The following is a 21,335-nucleotide window of genomic DNA, read 5'->3' on the forward strand; positions in this document are numbered from 1 at the left end:
TGTTGGATTTTGTGTGTGTGTGTGTGTGTGTGTGTGTGTCTGAAGCTGAGTGGTTGTACATTTGAAAACTGGGAGTCATCAATATGTGATTGGCATTTAAACTGTGGTACCTAATGAGATTACTTAGAGAAAGAGTATAGATAAAGCAGAGAGGAGTGCCCAGGAACAAATCCTCAGATCTCAATATGTAGATTTGAAGAAGAGGAAAATCCAGCCAATGAAACTGAGAATCTGAAAGAAATCCAGAGATTTCTGTCCTAGAAACAGAAAGAGGAGAGTGTTTCAAGGGGCATGAGGTGCTCAAATATGTAATATTTTATTGTGAGGTTGAATAAGATGCCCAGAAAATTGTATATGGCATTTGGTAAAATGAGGATCAGAGGAAACCTTGACAAGATCCATTTCAATAACGTAGTGGAGGGCAGAAGCCAGATTAGAAGAGTGGTTGGGAGAGGAATGTAATTTAGGCTGCTGGCAGCCCTCTTCCCAGTTACTGGAAAATTTTTTCCATAGTGAGAGAAAGATATACAGATAGAGATAAAAACGGAAAGAGGGAGGGAGGAAGAGAGAGAGATTAAGAGAGAATGGGCAAAGAGCCAATGGTAGAGTGAGAGATTTCTAAAACTCTAATTTGAGATTCAGGTTCTAGGGATGCCTCTACTTCCCAGTTAAATGAACCAATTTATTTTTTATTTTGTTTAGAGACTGGACCCCACTCTTTTGCCCAGGCTAGAGTGCAGTGGCATGATCATAGCTCAGTGTAGCCTTGAATGCCTGGGTTCAAATGACCCTCCCACCTCAGCCTCCCAGGTAGCTGACATTACAGGTGCAAGCCACCAAACCTAGCTCAGTTATCTTTTTAACCTAAACATATTTGCACTGAGTTTCTATAATATAACTGCAGTGACCTTGACAAATAGATAAATTGGTGACATACCTGAAACTGGAATTTAGTACAATTCCCCCCAAAGGAATTCTCTGTAGCTCTTTTCTTGGCTATGGCCATGGAAGTAAAGGACAAAGAAAGCTCTCAGAGGTCAGAAACAGTCAAACTGTTCAGCTACCTCCACTCACTGCACTGCCAGGACAGTAAGGCCTTTCTATCTCTGACTAATAGAATGTGCAAATAGAATTTGTGATGGCTGGTGACAACTGTAAGTGATTTCCCCTTGCTCCTGATTGTCCTGTTTTTCTGTATATTGGGCATATTAGGGATGATACATTATTTACTTAATTTTATATGCTATATCATGACAATTCTCATCTGGATCTGATTCAGGAGGGAATGCACATAGTTTGGAGATCTGAATGTAGAGCTAAAGGCAGTAACTTGATATAATTTTGGCTTGTTTCCTTTTGAGAGGGAGTGAATGCATTATTGGATTAACATAGAATAGATGCATTATATTATGCAGGAACATTTTAGGAAATGCATATTATGTATAGGTATAAGGGTTTAATTGTGCTGAACACCCACGGGGCAAGGGTGGACTGTAATTGGCTTCCGTTTTTATGTCTGCTTTATTTGGAGAATGGCTCCTTTCTCACTCCAATTTTTTAATAATTCTATGGCTGTAAATCACAGTATTCCTGGCTAGAGGGAATGACTTTTGAGCACAATATCTAGGTTCTTTCAATTATACTATCTCATTTTCTTGACCATAAAAATGGATTCAGGAGAAGTTATATGATCTAATAGAGTCTTTTTTCAATTTCTACTGGAAGATGAAGTGCCTTACTACTAAGGCCATGAAACTGGAAGTCTATAGGTGCCATTTTTCCTACTGTGTGAAGATAGCTTGTCTGCACTGGGAAATAACAAGGCAAACACATAGGAGCAGCACTAAGAATTGGAGGTAGGAAGAGACAGAATACTATGACCTTGTTTGAGTTTGTGGAATCTAGTTTATGTGAAACAGTACCTATTTCTGACTCCTTACTTATATAAGCCAATAATTTTTATGTGCCTTTTTAAAAGAGTTCAATTACAAAAAATGACAACAGTATGAGGTGATTGTTTTACGAAGTTTTGGAAAAGAAGCAAAAGTATGGGATGATAATGGAGAGGGAGGCAATGGAGGGTTCAGTGGACACCTTTCATTCATGGAAATGTCTATGTCATGTTTATATGCTGAATGGAATCTTTCAGAAAGAGTAAACTAGAAAACGCAGAAGTGGATTGGGGGGTAGGGTACAGAAATTACAGGAGCAAAGGCTTTGTGACAGGTAGGCGTGATAGGAGGCAAAGCCAAGTGCAGTGGCTGGCCTTTGATAAGCAGAAGAATATCATCTCTATTTGTTCAGTAAGAATGCTTTCCTCTTCAAATAACAGAATCCCAATTAAAGTAATGTAATAATGTTGCAGGACTTTTCCTTAGTTCAGCTAAAGATAGGGTCCTTGTCCAATGACCAGCAAGGTTTAGGCTCACAGGTTTGAAGGGTGACTACAGCAGGGTTTTATTGATTGAAAAGGAAAAAAAGGGGAAGCAGGGATTCTCCGCGAGGCCAGAGTTCCTGTTGGTGTGGTTCCCGCCTTGCGTTTGAATCCCAGGTTCCACACAGGAAGAGGAGAGGCAAGCTCCTGCCTGCTGCAAATGGTGTGAACTGTGTGGCTCGGCCCCAGTGCGCATTTCTTCCACTGCGCAGGCCAGTTGAAGTTTTGCCAGGCACCCCTTCCTACCTGGCTGTTTCAATAATGCCAGCTATCATCTTATATAACAATATGTCTATAGGTGGGCCAGTTTTACAGTTGGTTAATTCAGTGGTTCAAGAATGTCACCAACGGCCAGGTGCAGTGGCTCACACCTGTAATCCCAGCACTTCAGGAGGCCAAGGCAGGTAGATCACTTGAGATCAGGAGTTCAAGACCAGCCTGACCTACATGGTGAAATCCCATCTCTACTAAAAATACAGCATTAGCCAGGCGTGGTGGCGCGCACTGTAATCCCAGCTACTCTGGAGGCTGGAGCAGGAGAATCACTTGAACCTGTGTTGGGGGGGTGCGGACGTTGAGGTGAGCCAAGATCACACCACTGCATTTTAGCCTGGGTGACAGAGTGAGACTCTGTCACAAAAAAAAAAAAAAAGTCACCAAGATCCTTTGCTCTACCCTCCTTTGCTCCACCCTCTCTGTTTGTTGGTTGTGTCATACTTGCAAGATATCGGCAGTAATTCCAAGCAATAAGCAGTCAAAACTACATCCTGATAAAAAGAGATGTGCTTCTTCCTGTGCATCTTCTTAAAAATCTGGTAAAAATCCTCCTCAAGCTCCAGGGGCCTCTATATATTGCATGCCCGTGTCAGAAATGATCTCTTACAGTGGAAATGAAACAAACATGACTGATTTAGTTCAATCATGATTCATGTCTCAGGGCTGGACAAGGCCAAGCTCTCCTGAACACATGGATGCTAGCTAATCCAAGTTGGGTTTTGGTTAGCAAGAGATAAAAGGGGAAAAAAACTCATGGGAAATAGATGATCAGTATCTGCTACAGTAAGGTTTATAGATTAACTGGTGGGAAGGTGAGGGAATAGCTATCTGGCAGCTTCTATTTTTTTCAGGGACTTACTGAGGTTGTCATTTGGGATGGGTAGAATTTTTGAAGAGAGGGGAAGTATGAAATGATATTTGAGGAGAAAGTTGAGGGAAATAAATAGCTACCTCACAGAAGAGAAAAGTCAGTTTACTAGGAGAAAAATATAGTGCTATTTTTATTTCAGGGTATTGTGGAGTACTCACCTGAGGTTTGTATTTATTAATTTAAAATGAAACCAGTGAATCCAATTTTGTGATGTTTTTTCTGGTAACATTCAATGAGTGGATGTAATGCTAACAATTTTCTAAACCTAAGAAAATCATTTATTTTCTATTTTTAATGGAGGTAAAATTCACAGAACTTGTAATTCATCATTTTGAAATATGCAATTCTGTCACATTTAGTGCATTCCCAATATTGTGCAACCAACTCTTTCAAGTTTCAATGCTTTTTCATTACCCCAGAAGAACACTTTATGCCCATTAAGTAATCACTCCTCATACCCTCTTCCTTTCATCCCTTGACAATCACTAATCTGTTTTCTGCCTTTATGGATTTATTTATTCTGGATATTTCAGATGAAAGGATTTATCTAATATGACCTTTTGTATCTGGCTTTTTGCACTTAACAAAATGTTTTTGAAGTTTATCCAAGTTACAGCAAGTGTAAGTACTTTATTCCTTTTTATGCCTGAATAATATTCCATTGTGTGTACATAATGCAATTTGTTTATCCACTCATCTGTTGATGGACATTTAGTTTCCAACTTTTAGCTATTATGAATAAATATTTGTATGCCATATTTTGTGGGTGTAAGTGTTCATTTCTTTTTGGTATATATGTACAAGTAGAATCGCTGGATCACATGGTAATTCTATGTTTAACTTTTTGATCGGTCACCAATTATTTTCCACATTGCATGTAACATATTACATTCTTACCAGCAATGTACAAGGGCTTCTATTTCTCCATATCCTCAGCAACACCTTTTATTTTCCATTTGAAAAATTATAGTCATAATAGTAGGTATGAAGTAGAATCTCACTGTGGTTTTGATTTGTACTACCTTAACAACTAATGATGTTGAACATCTTTTCGTGTGCTTCTTGGCCATTTGTGTGTCTTCTTTAGAGAAATGTCTACTCAAGTCCTTTGCCCAGTTTTCAGTTGGGTGGTTTGTCTTTTTGTTGCTGAATTATAAGTTCTTTATATATTCTGCATACTAAACCTTTATCATATATATGATTTGCAAATATTTTCTCACATCTCGTAAGTTGTCTTTTCATTTTCTTGATTATATTCTTTGCTACACAAGTTCTCAATTTTGGCCAAGTCAAATTTAACTATTTTTAACATTTTTTGTGTGTTTTTGCTGTCAAAGAACCCATTGCTTAATTCAAGATCATGAAGATTTACCCCAGTGTTTTCTGTTAACAGATTTACAGTTTGTGCTTATATATTTAGGTCGTTGATCTAGTTTAACATCATTTTTGTTTATGAAGTAACATAGGGGTCCAACTTCAAGCTCTAACATGTTGGTTATCCATTTGTGCCAGCACCATTTGTTGAAGATCCTCTTCTTTGCCTATTAAACTGTCTTGGCACCATTGTCAAAAATCAATTAGCCATAGATTTTTGGGTTGATTCTGAACTCTCAGTTCTATTTCAGGGGTCTATGTGTCAATCCTTATTCCATTCAGATACTATTTGGATTACTGTAGCTTTGTAGTAAGTTTTGAAATTGGGAAGTGTGAGTCTTCCAACTTTTCTTCTTTTACAAGATACCATAGGCTGTTCTGGATCCTTTGAGATTTCATACGAATTTTGAGGGCTGACTCTTTTATTCTGAAAAGAAGAAGCCATCATAATTTTAATAGAGATTGCGTTAAATCTGTAGATTGCTTTGAGGCATATTGCCATCTTCATAATATTAAGACTTTTAATCCATGAACATGAGACATCTTTCCATGTATTTAGTTTTTCTTTAATTTCTTTCCATAACATTTTGAGTTTGCACTGTACCAGTGTTTCCCTTCCTTGGTTAAATTTATTCCTAAGTAGTTTATTCTTCTGGATCGATTGTGAATGGAAGTATTTTATTTCCTTTTCAGATTGCTCATTTCTGGTTGTATAAATCATGCCTTTTTTTCCCTGTATTTCTGATACTTTGACATCTGAGGCCTTGGTGACCCTGGTTACACTACCTCTCCCTCCCAGGGCTAGCCAATTCCTAGAAATAGCAAATAACTTGCCTTGGAGCATTCCTTTCATATGGAAAGTAAACAGTCCAAAGCCCACACCCCCATTACCTCCTCTATTGGGTTCTCAAGCTCAGGGCCACAATTCTTCTGCCCTAATCACCCCAAGTTCTGGTACCACACAACTAGGGATAAGACCCTATGTTCCAGAGTTTGCTGAAATTTTTCAAACTAGCCAATCCAATGCTTGCCTATCTTGACTTATTCGTCCCTTCTTAAGGAAACCACAACAAGGGCTCTTGCCCATGTTTTCCCCTTGCTCCTGACCAACTCCAGTGCTTTTCTGTGTGCCCCCTGTGGTGTAGCATGCTACCTCCTCTTGGGAACTGAGTGACAGACTACCTTTTCAGTGGCAATCATCTCCTGATTTCTTAGCGTCATCACACCTGAATAATAATAAAGCCTACACTTTAAAACACTGGTGTATAGAAACATAAACTGACTTTTGTGTGTTTATCTTTGATGTGGTTTGGCTGTGTCCCCACCCAAATCTCATCTTGATTTGTAGCTCCCATAATTCCCACATGTTGTGGGAGGGATCTGGTGGGAGATAATTGAATTATGAGGGCGGTTCCCCCATACTGTCCTTATGGTAGTGAATAAATCTCACGAGATCTGATGGTTTTATAAATGGGAGTTTCCCTGCACAAGCTCTCTTTTGCTGGCTGCCATGTAAGATGTCCCTTTGCTCTTCTTTCATCTTCTGCCACGATTGTGAGGCCTCCCCAGCCATGTGGAATTGTGAGTCCATGAAACCTCTTTTCTTCATAAATTACCCAGTCTGGGGTATGTCTTTATTAGCAGCATGAGTACAGACTAATATAGTAAATTGCTACCATTAGTGACTTGCTGCTGTGAAGATACCCAAAAGTTTAAAAGCTACTTTGGAACTGGGTAATGGGCAGAGGTTGGAACAGTTTGGAGGGCTGAGAAGAAGATAGGAAAATGTGAGAAAGTTTAGAACTTCCTAGAGACTTGTTGAATGGCTTTGACAAAAATGCTAACAATTATATCTAGGCTGAGGTGGTCTCAGATGGAGATGAGAAACTTGTTGGGAACTTAAACAAAGATTGCTCTTTTTATGCTTTAGCAAAGAGACTGGTGGCATTTTGCCCCTGCCCTAGAGACTTTTGGTACTTTGAACTTGAGAGAAATAATTTAGGGTATCTAGCAGAAGAAATTTCTAAGCAGCAAAGTGTTAAAGAGGTGGCTTGGGTGCTGTTGTTAAAAGCATTCAGTTTTATAAGGAAAGCAGAGCATAAAAGTTCAGAAAATTTGCAGCCTGACAATGCGACAGAAAAGAAAAACCCATTTTCTGAGAAGAAATTCAATCAGGCTGTAGAAATTTGCATAAGTAATGAGGAGCCAAATGTTAATCATCAAGATGTTGGGGAAAATGTCTCCAGGGCATATCCAAGGTCTTCACAGCAGACCCTTCCATCACACGCATGGAGGCCTGGGAGGAAAAAATGGTTTCATGGACTGGGCCCATGGTCCCTCTGCTGTATGCAGTATAGGGACTTGGTGCCCTGCATTCCAGCCACTCCAGTCATGGCTAAAAGGGGCCAAGGTACAGTTCAGGCTGTGGCTTCAGAGGGTGCAAGCTCCAAGCCTTGGCAGCTTCCACATGGTGTTGAGCCTGCACGTGCAGAGAAGTCAAGAATTGAGGTTTGGAAACTTCCGCCTAGGTTTCAGAGGATGTATGGAAATGCCTGGATGTCCAGGAAGAAGTTTGCTGCAGGGGCAGTGCCCTCATGGAGAACCTCTGCTAGGACAGCACAGAAGGAAAATGTGGGGTGGGAGCCCCCACACAGAGTCTTCACTGGGGCACTGCCTAGTGGAACTGTGAGAAGAGGGCCACTGTCCTCCAGACCCCTGAATGGTAGATCCACTGACAGCTTACATCCTGTGCCTGGAAAAGCCACAAACACTCAATGCCAGCCTATAAAAGCAGCCATGAGGGAGGCTGTATCCTGCAAAGCCACAGTGGCAAAGCTACCCAAGACCATGGGAGCCCACCTCTTTCATTAGCATGACCTGGATGTGAGACATGGATTCAAAGGAGATCATTTTGGAGCTTTAAGATTTGATTGCCCTGCTGGATTTCAGATCTGCCTGGGACTTTTAGCCCTTCTGGTTGGGCCAATTTCTCCCATTTGGAATGGGTGTATTTATTGAATGCTTGTACACCCCTTGTATCTAGGAAGTAACTAACTTGCTTTTGATTTTACAGGCTCATAGGCAAGAGAGACTTTCCTTGTCTCAGATGAGACTTTGGATTGTGGACTTTTGAGTTAATGCTGAAATGAGTTAAGACTTTTGGGGACTGTTGGGAAGGCACAATTGGTTTTGGAATGTGAGAATATGAGATGTGGGAAGATCCAGGGGTGGAATGATATGGTTTGACTGTGTCCCCACCCAAATCTCATCTTGAATTGTAACTCCTGTAAGTCCCACATGTTGTGGGAGGAAGCCAGTGGAAGATAATTGAAGCATAAGGGCTGTTCCCCCATACTGTTCTTGTGATAGAGAATAAGTCACAAGAGATCTGATGGCTTTATAAATAAGAGTTCTCTTGCACAAGCTCTCTTTTTGCCAGCTGCCATGTAAGACATTCCTTTGCTCTTTCTTCATCTTCTGCCATGATTATGAGGCCTCTCCAGCCACGTGGAACTGTGAGTACATGAAACCTCCTTTTTTTTTTTTTTTACAAATTATCCAGTCTCAGGTATGTCTTTATTAGCAGCAGGAAAACAGACTAATAAAATCTTATACTCTGCAACTTTACCAAATTCATTTATTAGCTTGTGTGTGTGTGTGTGTGTGTGTGTGTGTGTGTGTGTTGTTTGGAATTTTTCTTAAAATAGAATTATGTCATTTTCAAATACAGATAGGTGAACTTCTTTGTTTCCAATGTGGATGTCTTATTTGTTCATATCATAGCTCTAGCTAGGACTTTCAGTACAAGGTTGAGTAACAGTGGTGAAAGTAGACATCCTTGTCTTGTTCCTGATCTTACCAGAAAAGCTTTCTGTCTTCCACCATTGAGTACAATGTTAGCTGTGGAATGTTCATAAATGTCTTTTATCATGTTGAGGAAGTTTCCTTTTCTTTTCCTACTTTGATGAATATTTTTATCATGGAAGAGTGTTGGATTTTGTCAATTTTTTTGCATCTGAATTGACCATGTAGTATTTTTCCTCTATTCTATCAATGTGATCTATTGCATCAATCCATTTTTAGATATTGAACCACTCTTGTACATCTGAGATTAATCCCACTTGGTCATGGAGTATAATATTTTTACTGTGCTGTTGGATCCAGTTTGCTAGTATTGTGTTGAGGATTTCTGTATCTATATTCATAAAGGATATTAGGCTATAGTTTTCCTGTACTATTTTGTCTGACTTTAGTATTAGGGTAACATATTAGGAAGAATTTCCTTCTCTTCTGTATTTTGGAGGGGCTTGAGTAATATTAGTGTCAGTGTTAATCCTTTTTGAAATGTGTAATATACCAGTGAAACCAACTGGCTCTGGGCTTTTCTTTGTTGGGAGTTTTGTTTCTTTTCTTTTCTTTTCTTTTTTTTAAAATGGATTCAATCTCTTTAATTGTTGTAGGTCAATTGACATTTTCTATTTCTTCTTGAGTCAGTTTTAGTAATTCATGGTTTCTAGGAATTTATTCAGTTCATCTAAATTATCTAATTTGTTGGCACTCATTTGTTCATACTAGTATCTTATAATCCTTTTATTTCTGTAAAGTTGGAAGTATTGTTTCCACTTTCATTTCTGATTCTAGTTATTTACATCTTATGTCTGTTTTTCTTAGCAACATAGCTAAATATTTATCAACTTTGTTGATTATTTCAAGGAACCAATATTTGGTTTTATTGATTATCTCTGTTTTTTTATTCTCTAGCTTGTCATCTCTGCTTTAACCTTTATTATATCCTTCCTTTTGTTGGCTTGTTGATGTGACATCTTTTTCATTTTGTAATGTAGGCATTTTCAGCTATAAACTTTCCTCTGCATCACATAAGTTTTTTTCTATATATATAGATACATTTTATATGTGCATATATAAACAAATAAACATATATGAGGATCTATGTAACATTTTTTTTTTGAGATGGAGTCTCGCTCTGTCACCCAGGCTGGAGTGCAGTGGTGTGATCTCGGCTCACTGCAAGCTCTGCCTCCCAGGTTTATGCCATTCTTCTGCCTCAGCCTCCCAAGTAGCTGGGACTACAGGTGCCCGCCACCACGCCTGGCTAATTTTTTGTATTTTTAGTAGAGACGGGGTTTCACTGTGTTAGCTGGGACAGTCTCGATCTCCTGACCCTGTGATCCACCTGCCTCAGCCTCCCAAAGTGCTGGGATTACAGGCATGAGCCACTGCGCCTAGCCTGGATCTATGTAAAATTACATACCATCACCCAATGCAGAACCCATGCATTAAATAAGTAAGTTGTCATCAACCTGAGACTGATGTTCAAGTAGTAACTTCTTTTTTCTTCTCAATCTCCTTTGTTCTTTTTTTAAAAAATGTTTTTATTTTTCCATAGGTTATTGGGGGTACAGATGGTGTTTGGTTACATGAGTAAGTTCTTTAGTGGTGATTTTTGAGATTTTGGTGCACCCATCACTCGAGCAGTATACACTGCACCCTATTTGTAATCTTTTATCCCTCACCCCCCTCCCACCCTTTCCCCTAAGTCGCCAAAGTCCACTGTATTATTCTTATACTTTTGCATCCTCATAGCTTAGCTCCCACATATCAGTGAGAACATATGACATTTGGTTTTCCATTTCTGAGTTATTCACTTAGAATAATAGCCTCCAATCTCATCCAGGTTGCTGCAAATGCCATTAATTCATTCCTTTTTATGGCTGAGTAGTATTCCATCATATATATCTATATTTATCTATATATACATACACACACATATATATACACACACACATATATACGTATACGCACACACATATATATATATATATCACAGTTTCTTTATCCACTCGTTGATTGATGAGCATTTGGGTTGGTTCCACAATTTTGCAATTGTGAATTGTGCTGCTATAAACAAGCATGTCCAAGTATCTTTTTCGTACAATGACTTATTTTCCTCTGGGTAAATATCCAGTAGTGGGATTTCCGGATCAAATGGTAGAACTAAAAAGTTCTACTTTTAGTTATTTAAAGAATCTTCACGCTGTTTTCCATAGTGGTTGTACTAATTTACATTCTCACCAGCAGTGTAGAAGTGTTCCCTGATCACTGCATCTATGCCAACATCTACTGTTTTTTTATTTTTTGATTATGGCAATTCTTGCAGGAGTAGGATGATGTTGCATTGTGGTTTTGATTTGCATTTTCCTGATCATTAGTGATGTTGAGCATTTTTTCATATATTTGTTGGCCATTTGTATATCTCATTTTCAGAATCGTCTATTCATGTCTGTAGCCCACTTTTTGATGGGACTGCTTGTTTTTTTCTTGCTGATTTGTTTGAGTTTGTTGTAGATTCTAGATATTAGTCCTTTGTCAGATGTATAGATTGTGAAGATTTTCTCCCACTCTGTGGATTGCCTGCTTACTTTGCTGACTGTTCCTTTTGCCATGCAAAAGCTCTTTAGTTTAATTAAGTCCCAGCTATTTATCTTTGTTTTTATTGCATTTGCTTTTGGGTTCTTGGTCATGAAATCCTTGCCTAGGCTAATGTCTAGAAGGGTTTTTCCAATGTTATCTTCTAAAATTTTTATAGTTTCAGGAAAGCACATAAGATTTAAATCCTTAATCCATCTTGAGTTGATTTTTGTATAAGGTAAGAGATGAAGATCTAGTTTCGTTCTCCTACATGTGGCTAGCCATTTATCCCAGCACCATTTGTTAAAAAGGGTGTCCTTTCCCTACTTTATGTTTTTGTTTGCTTTGTCAAAGATCAGTTGGCTGTAAGCATTTGGGTTTTTTTCTGGACTCTCTATTCTGTTCCATTGGTCTATGTGCCTATTTTTATACTAGTACCATGCTATTTTGGTGACTATGGCCTTATAGTATAGTTTGAAATTAGGTAATATGAAGCCTCCAAATTTGTTCTTTTGTTTAGTCTTATTTTGGATATGCAGGATCTTCCTTGGTTCTACATGAACTTTAGAATTGTTTTTTCTAATTCTGTGAAGAATGATGGTGGTATTTTGATGGGAATTGTGTTGAATTTGTAGATTGCCTTTGGCAATATGGTCATTTTCACAATATTGATTCTACCCATCCATGAGCATGGGATGTGTTTCCATTTTTTTGTGTTGTCTATGATTTCTTTCAGCAGTGTTTTGTAGTTTTCCTTGTGCACGTCTTTCACCTCCTTGGTTATGTATATTCCTAAGTATTTCTTTTTTTTTTTTTTTTTTTTTTTGCAGCTATGGTAAAAGGGGTTGAGTTCTTGATTTGATTCTCCACTTGGTTGCTGTTGGTGTATAGAAGAGCTACTGATTTGTGTACACTAATTTTGTATCCAGGAGCTTTGCTGAATGCTTTTATCAATTGTAGGAGCTTTCTGGAGGTGTCTTTAGGGTTTTCAAGGTGAACAATCATGTCATCAGCAAACAGTGACAGTTTGACTCCTCTTTACTGATTTAGATGCCCTTTATTTCTTTCTTTTGTCTGATTGCCCTGGCTAGGACTTCCAGTACTATGCTGAAGAGGAGTGGTGAGAATGGGCATCCTTATCTAGTTCCAGTTCTCAGAGAATATGCTTTCAGCTTTTCACCATTTAGTATTATGTTGGCTGTGGGTTTGTCATCTTTTATTACATTGAGGTGTATCCCTTGTATGCTGATTTTGCTGAGAGTTTTAATAATAAATGGATGTTGGATTTTGTCAAATGCTTTTTATGCATTTATTGAGATAATCATGTGACTTTTGTTTTTAATTCTGTTTTTGTGGTGCATCACATTTACTGATTTGCATATGTTAAATCATCCCTGGTATGAAATCCACTTGATCATGGTGGATTATCTTTTTGATATGGTGTTGGATTTGGTTAGCTAGTATTTTGTTAAGCATTTTAGCATCTATGTTCATCAGGGATATCGGTCTGTAGTTTTCTTTTTTGGATATGTCCTTTCCTGGTTTTGGTATTAGGGTGATGTTGGCATCATAGGATGACTTAGGGAGGGTTTCCTCTTTCTCTATCTTGTGGAATAGTGTCAATAGGATTTGTACCAATTCTTTGAATGTCTGGTAAAATTCTGCTGTAAATCCATCTGGTCCTGGACTTTTTTTTTGTTGGTAATTTTAAAATTTCCATTTCAATCTTGCTGCTTGTTATTGGTCTGTTTAGGGTATCTAATTCTTCCTGATTTAAGCTAGGAAGGTTGTATCTTTCCAGGAATTCATCCATGTCTTCTAGGTTTTTTAGTCTGTGTGTAAAGAAGTACACAATAGCCTTGAATGATCTTTTGTATTTCTGTGGTGTCAGCTGTAATATCTCCCATTTCATTTCTTATTGAGGTTTTTTGGATTTTCTCTTTTCTTGGTTAATCTTGCTAACGATGTATCAATTTTATTTATCTTTTCAAAGAACCAGCTTTTGGTTAATTTCTCTTTTGTATTTTTTGTTTGTTTCAATTTCATTTAGTTCTGCTCTGATCTTTGTTATTTCCTTTCTTCTGCTGGGTTTGGGTTTAATTTGTTCTTGTTTCACTAGTTCCTTGAGGTGTGACCATAGATTGTCAGTTTGTGCTCTGTCAGTCTTTTTGATGCAGAGTTTTAGGGCTATGAACTTTCCTCCTAGCATCGCCTTTGCTGTATCCTAGAGGTGGGGTTTTTTTTTTTTTTAAGACGGAGTTTCACTCTGTCACCCAGGCTGGAGTTCAGTGGCACGATCTTGGCTCACTGCAACCTCTGCCTCCTGGGTTCAAGTGATTCTTCTGCCTCAGCCTCCTGAGTAGCTGGAACTACAGGCATGTGCCACCATGACCTGCTAATTTTTGTATTTTTAGTAAAGACCGTGTTTCACCATCTTGGCAAGGATGGTCTCGAACTCCTGACCTTGTGATCCACCCTCCTCGGCCTCCCAAAGTGCTGGGATTACAGGCATGAGCCACTGAACCCAGCATCCCAGAGGTTTTGATAGGTTGTGTCACTATTGTTGTTCACTTTGAAGAATTGTTTAAATTTGCATCTTGATTTCATTTTTGATCCAGTGATCACTCAGGATCAGATTATTTAATTTCCATGTATTTGCATGATTTTGAAGGTTTCTTTTGGAGTTGATTTTCAGTTTTATTCCACTGTGGTCTGAGAGAGTGCTTAATATGATTTCAATTTCCTTAAATTTATTAAGGCTCATTTTGTGGCCTATTATATGGTCTATCTTGGAGAAAGTTCCATGAGCTGTTGAATAGAATGTGTATTCTGTGGTCGTTGGGTGGAATTTTGTATATGTATCTGTTAAGTCTATTTGTTCCAAGGTATAGCTTAAATCCATTGTTTGTTGTTGTTGTTGTTGTTGACTTTCTGTCTTGATGACCTGTCTAGTGCTGTCAGTGGAGTATTGAAGTCCCCTACTACTATTGTATTGCTGTCTATCTCATTTCTTAGGTCTATAAGTAAGTGTTTTACAAATTTGGGAGCTCCAGTGTTAGGTGCATATATATTTAGGATTGTGATACTTTCCTGTTGGACAAGGCCTTTTACCATCATATAATGTCCCTCTTTGTATTTGTTAACTGCTGTTGCTTTAAAGTTCATTTTGTCTGATATAAGAATAGCTACTCCTGCTCATTTTTGGTGTCCATTCATATGAAATGCCTTTTTCCACCCCTTTACCTTAAGTTTATGAGAGTCCTTATGTGTTAGGAGAGTCTCTTGAAGGCAGAAGATAGTTGGTTGGTGAATTCTTATCCATTCTATTGTTCTGTATCTTTTAAGTGGAGCAATGTGGCCATTTACATTCAATGTTAGTATTGAGATGTGAGGCACCATTCAATTAGAAATCCTTTAATTTTCTTTATTTTCACACATTAAAAATGAAACACACTAAAAAAAATGGTTTTCATAGCAGATTACACATGGGTCCATTCAGACTTGCTCTCAAAGTGCTGCCAATATGACAAGTGCTGCCAATACAACAGCTGCTAATTGGGGAGCCCATGTCTTGATTTAAATGCAGTAGCGTGCAGCCTTCAGCATGGGAGGTTCGGTCTTCTCTGTTCTTTAATTAGGGTAAATGGCATTGGTGTCCATATTTACAGACATGAAATGTATCTATCCTGAGCAGTTCCAATGTAAATCTGAGACCAGCTGATGGGAGTCTTGGTCTCAGCTTTAAAAAGGGAGGTACAATGGTGGCAGGCTGGCTGCTGTAAACTTGAGTTGTTTCCATTCTTTCCAACATGAACTATTTGCTGTGGGACACACAGTCAGACCCTTCCTGGAGGGTTAAGCCAAGTAACTGTAGGTGTGCTTTTCACCATCAACTTGCTCCAAATATTCTTTCTCAATTAGAATGTCAATGCATTTCTTGGTCAGGGACCCGGGATTTGAACCTGGAGGATAGCTGAGTGAGGGCCTCATCAACTAACTGCTGGTGTTTCAGAACCTTCCTCATCTTCATGATTCTCATGATGGCCATCTGAATCAGTAGTTTGCAGTCTTCCTCAATATTTTTGTGTGTGTTTTCTTGTTCCTGCTTCTGTTCAGTTTCATGGGCACATTGATGTTAACCCTTAATTTCTAATTTTTATAAACAAGATGTAATTTTATTAAGGTATCTGTCTTCAATTCCACCTCATCAGCATTTACATTTTCATCTTCCAAGACCAATAACTTCAACTTTAATAAAATCTGTAGGACTTATGCCAAAATGTCCATTTTAATTTGAGTGCTATCAGTCAGCTGCTGTACAGTGTAGGCATCTTCTGTGTTGTACTGAAGCAGGATTGCCATCTGGAATGTGGATGCCTGCAAAGTATATCTGTTTGTAAAGCAGTTAGTTACCAATTCTCGTTTAGACAACTGATATAACCATGTCAATTTTCAGCCACTGTGACAGCTGGCATAGAAAGCTGTGAATTGCCGATAACTACATTCCAACCCTAGGGGAAGGCAAACATACAAGACTGCTTAAAGGGCCAGGACCCAGAGCTCAGCACCTGAATGCTGAAATCCCAGTCTAGGGGTTCTGAATTTGTCAGGTGATTTTTGAATTGCTCATTCAGATCTTTGCTCACACCAGTGTCTTGAAACATCCACTGAAGTTTAGAGGTATACTCAAAACCACAAGCTTGCTTTAACTTAGAGAACATGCTGGCTTCAGCATTGTCACTCACTGCCTTCCCTTAGATTTGGAACATAGTTATCAGCAATTCACAGCTTTCTATGCCAGCCATCACAGTGGCTGAAAATTGACATGGTTACTGGCATCATCATTCGCATCATCCCTGTTCTGGTAGATGAGCCTCTTGGCCAGCATTTTTGCATAGAACTTCTGAAACACATCTTTGTCCTCTATGTACTTGAAGACAACCATTATATGATTGAGTGTATCTTCTAGTTCTGCCTCATCTGTGTTCTTGGAACTTTTCTTCAAGAATGAGTCATAGTATTGAGCCAATGACTCATGGGATTTACTGGATAAATAGGCCATCTTGGTAACCGCATTGTTGTTTATGAAGCAACCACAACCTTGTCAAGAGCAGCCACAAAGCCAGTGTCATTGTTAAATGCAGACATTACCAAGGCAATGCATTTTTTATGAAGATCAAGCACCTTCTGTACATACATTTTGGGGTCATTTAAAGCAGCTTCTCCACATTTTTCAATAGCTAAAAGACCCTGATTATGAATGTGTGTCTCCAGCAGTTTTTTCAATTCTCCTAGGTCATTCTGGATTCTAGATACAAGATTATACATGTGTCCCAAATCTTCATTTTTGTCAGCATCCAATAAATTCTGAAGTTCTGTGTGGAAAATTTCCAAGTGTTTTTCAATGAGGACTTGCTCACATTTCCTTGCTCATTCATCTTGTGTGCCTTCATGAAGGTAAACCTGAACTCTTCATTGTTCCTGAAGCACACAAGCCTCTGCCTTATTCATATATTCAGTAACTGGGTTCTGCTGCAAGAATTCAGTACTCTCTTTGACATAAAATCTCTCTGTGACAGAAAAAAAAAAAGAGAGAGATTCAAAGGATTCTTTATACACTGTTAATGTAGGGCCCTTTGCAAATGCATCATCTTCCTTCAGCTCCAATTCCATGTAACACTGTACAACTCCACTCACAGTTTTGTATTGATGGTTTCACCATTTCCTTCCTTTTTGATCAGCTTTCAAACAGAATTTCTTACCTGTTTATTCAGTGGCCTAAATGGTCTCTCCAAGTCACCAATGCAAGGGAATAGATTTCACATATTCCTTTCGTCCTTTGTCACATTCACGGTGAACCCAATGTCTACTGAGGTAGGCACAAATTCCATTCAGCACTTTGCTTGAAAATCAGTAATTCCCATTGTTGAGTGTAGAATTTCAGTACACTCTTGTCCATCAAATCTTCTCCATGCTTAAGAAGACTTGTCAAATAATTCTTCAAAAATTACTTCAGTTGTTTGTATAATTCCAGGCCAATGAACTGAGCTCCTTCAGGTGTCTGCCCCTTTTTTGACTTAGAAACTCTGGCTCCTCATGCTTGGTTTGACTGGTGCACACTAGCACACTAGTTATGAACATGAGTGTGGAGCTCCATGTATCTGGACCTGGTCATGCTGTGCCACATGTACACCTGCTGGATGGTGGCTCTGAGGTCATCCCAGATCTGGTCTAAGCCAATCTGCTTCAGGCTATGGGGGTTCTGGCTCTGGGTTTATGACATCGTGAGGGATGTTCTAAAGCTGTCCAGTGCAGCAATCCTTATTCAAAGTTCAGCTAGTTCTCCATTAGATAAAAATATGCAGTACCATTCCAAATTTATTCACAGCAGTTTGGAAAGAATGTCCTTTAAGTGTAGAGAGTGAAATATATTGCAGGCAAACTCACATCTCCATGGTACCCAAAAGGCTCCCCTGATGCCTCCACCTGGTCACCAGGCCTAGGCCTTGGCAAAACCCCCATCCCACCAAGGTCTGGCTGCATCCCTCAGCCACTGGGCTGCCCTGCCTGGAGTTGCATGTGACATGGCGCCTACCTCCTCCTCACCTGCCAGCCCAGGCCTCCTCCTCCTGCTGCCGCCACCTCATCCCATAAGTTTTTGTATGCTATGTTTTGTCTTCATTTGTTTCTAAATATTTTTTAATTTGCCTTGTGATTTTTTCTTTGTCCCACTGGTTGTGGAAAATTTTTCAATTTTCCTTCTGTTATTGATTTTTAGCCTTATTCTCTATTGTTGTGAGAGAAGATACTTTAAATGATTTTATTCCTTCTAAATTTATTGAGAATTATTTTTATGAACCAAATTATAGCCTATCCTGGAGAATGTTTCATGTGCACTTGAAAAAATGTATATTTTTCTGTTGTTTTGTGGATTGTTCTATCTATCATACTACGTCTGTTATGTCTAGTTGATTTATAGTGTAATTCAAGTCTATTTTCTTCTTGTTTTTCTGTGTAGATATTATATCCATTATGAAACTGGAATATTGCACTTTGAGAGGTCAAGGCAGGCAGATCACTTGAGGTGAGGAGTTTGAGACCAACCTGGCCAACATGGCAAAACCTCATCAATTCTAAAAATACAAAAATTTGCTGGGCATCATAATGAATGCCTGTAATCCCAGCTACTTGGAAGGCTGAGGCAGGAGAACCTCTTGAACCTGGGAGGTGGAGGTTACAGTGAGCCAAGATCACACCACTTCACTCCAGCCTGGGTAACAGAGTGAGACTCCACCTCAGAAAAAAAAAAAAAAAAAAAAGGGGGGGGAATATTGAAGTCTCCAACTATTCTCACAAAAGTGTCTACTTCTTCTGTAAATTCTATCAATAGTTGCTTCATGTATTTTGGGACTCCATTGTTTGGTGCATTTATGCGTATAGTTTTATATCTCCTTGACAAATTGCCACTTTTATCAATATGCAATGTATTCCTTTTACTTTTATAAAAATTTTTGACAACATCTATGTGACTATGTGACTATGAATATAGTCACATTGGCTGTTTTTGGGCTACAATTCACATGCAACATCTTTTTTCATTCTTTTACTTCCAACCTATTTGTTTCTTTGAGTCTAAAGTGAGTTTCTTATAATCAGCATATAATTGGATCACACTTTAAAATTTATTCTGCTAGTTTCTGTCTTTAATTGGGAGTCAAAGTCACTTAAATTAAAATATTACGAATAATAAAGAACATACTTCTGCCACATTGCTATTCATTTTCTATATATTTTATGTCCTTTTTATTCCTCAATTCCTCCAATACTATCTTCTTTTGTGTTTGATTGATATTTTCTAGTGTTCCATTTTGATTCTGTATCTTTTGCAGTTATTTGCTCCTAGAATGTGTATGTTAGTATGCTTAATAGTGTCCTGTAGGCCTCTTAGGTTCTGTTTATTTCTCTTCATTGTTTTTTCTTTCTGGTGTTCAGACTGGGTAATTCCAATTGCTGTATTGCTATGGACTGAACATTTACACCTCCTCCAATTCATATGTTGAATTCCTAATTTTTAATGTGATGGTATTTGGAAGGGGTACATTTAGGAAATAATTAAGGTTGTGAGGTTGGAATCCTCATGATGGAATTATTGCCCTTATAAGAAGAGAAGGAGATAAGAGCTCTATTTTTCTCCATCATGTGAGGATACAGCAAAAAAAAAGGGGCTGTCTGTAAAATAGAAAGAGGGGCCTCACAAGACACTGAATTTTTTGTCACTTTGGCCTTGGACTTCTGAGACTCCAGAATTGTAAGAAATATTTTTTCTTTAAGTCACCAAGCCTATGATATTTGTTATAGAAGTCTGAACTGACTAAAATAAATTGGTAACAAGAAGTGGGATGCTACTGTAACATATACCTTAAAATGAGTTTTGAGCTTCAGGCTTTAAAAAGTAGATATTTCCATGAAGGGGCTGCTGAAGACAATCTGGTGAGGCCTGACCAAAATAGGAGAACTGGAGAGAAATCCTCCCTCTTCTTCGAGAAGACATAAATAATCATGAGCAGAATGTTGATGGAAATATGAACAGTAAAGGCCATTTTGATGAGGTTTTAGATGGAAAAGAGGAACATGTCATTGGAATCCAGAGGAAAGCAATCCTTGTTGTAATGTGGCAAAGAACCTGGCTAAATTATCTTTGCATTCTAGTGTTTTGCAAAAGATAGAACTTGTGAGTGATAAAAGTGGATATTTAGCTGAAGATGTTTCTAAGCAAAGTGTTGAGAATACCAAGGGTGTGGCCAAGCAACTGTTTGTTAAGGAGATTGGTATGGGTGTGAAACACGGACCTAATCAGTACTCCACCAAGAACACTGCCAGTCTGAACTGAAGGAGATGAAGGTGGGGGAAAATGAAGAAAGTTTCTCAGACTTCTTAGAGGCTACAGGACAGGATGATAAAGCTATTCAATAGCCTTGTGCTGTTCTAGAAGATGGGGGAAATGGCCCCAAAGACAGTTCAGAGATTATCAGGGACATCATCTCAGCTTCAACAGGCCAAATATCCTCCAACTAAAGCCATGATGGTGAGGTCACCTGGAGCCATGAGAGTACAACCCTACCTGGGAGAAATTTGAAACCAAGATCCTCGTGTGGTAGAGCCCTTGGGGTTTAGCTTCTCTCTGACAGAAACCTGGGGGAGAGATCACCATTCTGCAGAGCCTTTGGGCATAACCCCCATGCAGTAGGGCTGGGTGGGCACAAGCCCTGCTCAACCTAGCCACAGCATGGATGGATCTCTGCCAAGCTGTGGGGGTGACATTTCCACTCAAGTGGTCCTGGAGGGCAGAGTATCAAACCAAAAAGGATTATTCTAGATTATTCTTGAGCATTAAAGTCTAGTGGAATTTGCCGTGATAGGTTTTGGATGTATGTGGGACTCATCACCCCTTCCTTCTTTCATTTTTCTCCCTTCTGGAATGGAAATATCTATCTTATGCCTGTACCATCCTGTATTTTGGGGCTTGGAGGCCATTTTGGGATATGTTTTGTACTGATATATCATAGTTGTACATATTTTGGGTACATATAATATTTTGATATATGTATACAATGTGTAATGATCAAATCAGGGTAATCGGGACATCCAACACTCAAACATTATCTTTTTTTTTGTATTGGAACATTAATATTTTTCTTCTAGTTATATTGATACACAATAAATTATTGTTAACCATAATTTTCTTACTGTACTAATGAGTACTAGAACTTATGTCTCCTATCTAACTATTTTTGTACCGTTAACCAACTTCTCATTATCCTCTCCTCTTCCTTTTACTTCCCAGCCTCTGGTAACTACCATTCTACTCTCTACTTCCATAACATCCACTTTTTTAGCTCCCAGATAGAAGTGAAAACATATTAGGCATTCTGCCTAAATTCACATTTAATT

General features: G+C 38.6%; 1 protein-coding gene and 1 pseudogene across 1 annotated transcript in view; one reads left to right on the plus strand and one right to left on the minus strand.

Moving 5' to 3' along the window:
* Window positions 1–21,335, plus strand: part of CCDC192 (coiled-coil domain containing 192) — a 240,149-nt gene that overhangs the window by 68,512 nt on the left and 150,302 nt on the right. The gene's annotated exons all lie outside the window — the stretch shown is intronic.
* LOC100994336 (cullin-1-like) lies at window positions 6,626–19,481 on the minus strand (annotated as a pseudogene).

The sequence above is a fragment of the Pan paniscus genome, chromosome 4 (assembly GCF_029289425.2).
Source record: "Pan paniscus chromosome 4, NHGRI_mPanPan1-v2.0_pri, whole genome shotgun sequence".
Classification (NCBI taxonomy): Eukaryota; Metazoa; Chordata; class Mammalia; order Primates; family Hominidae; genus Pan; species Pan paniscus.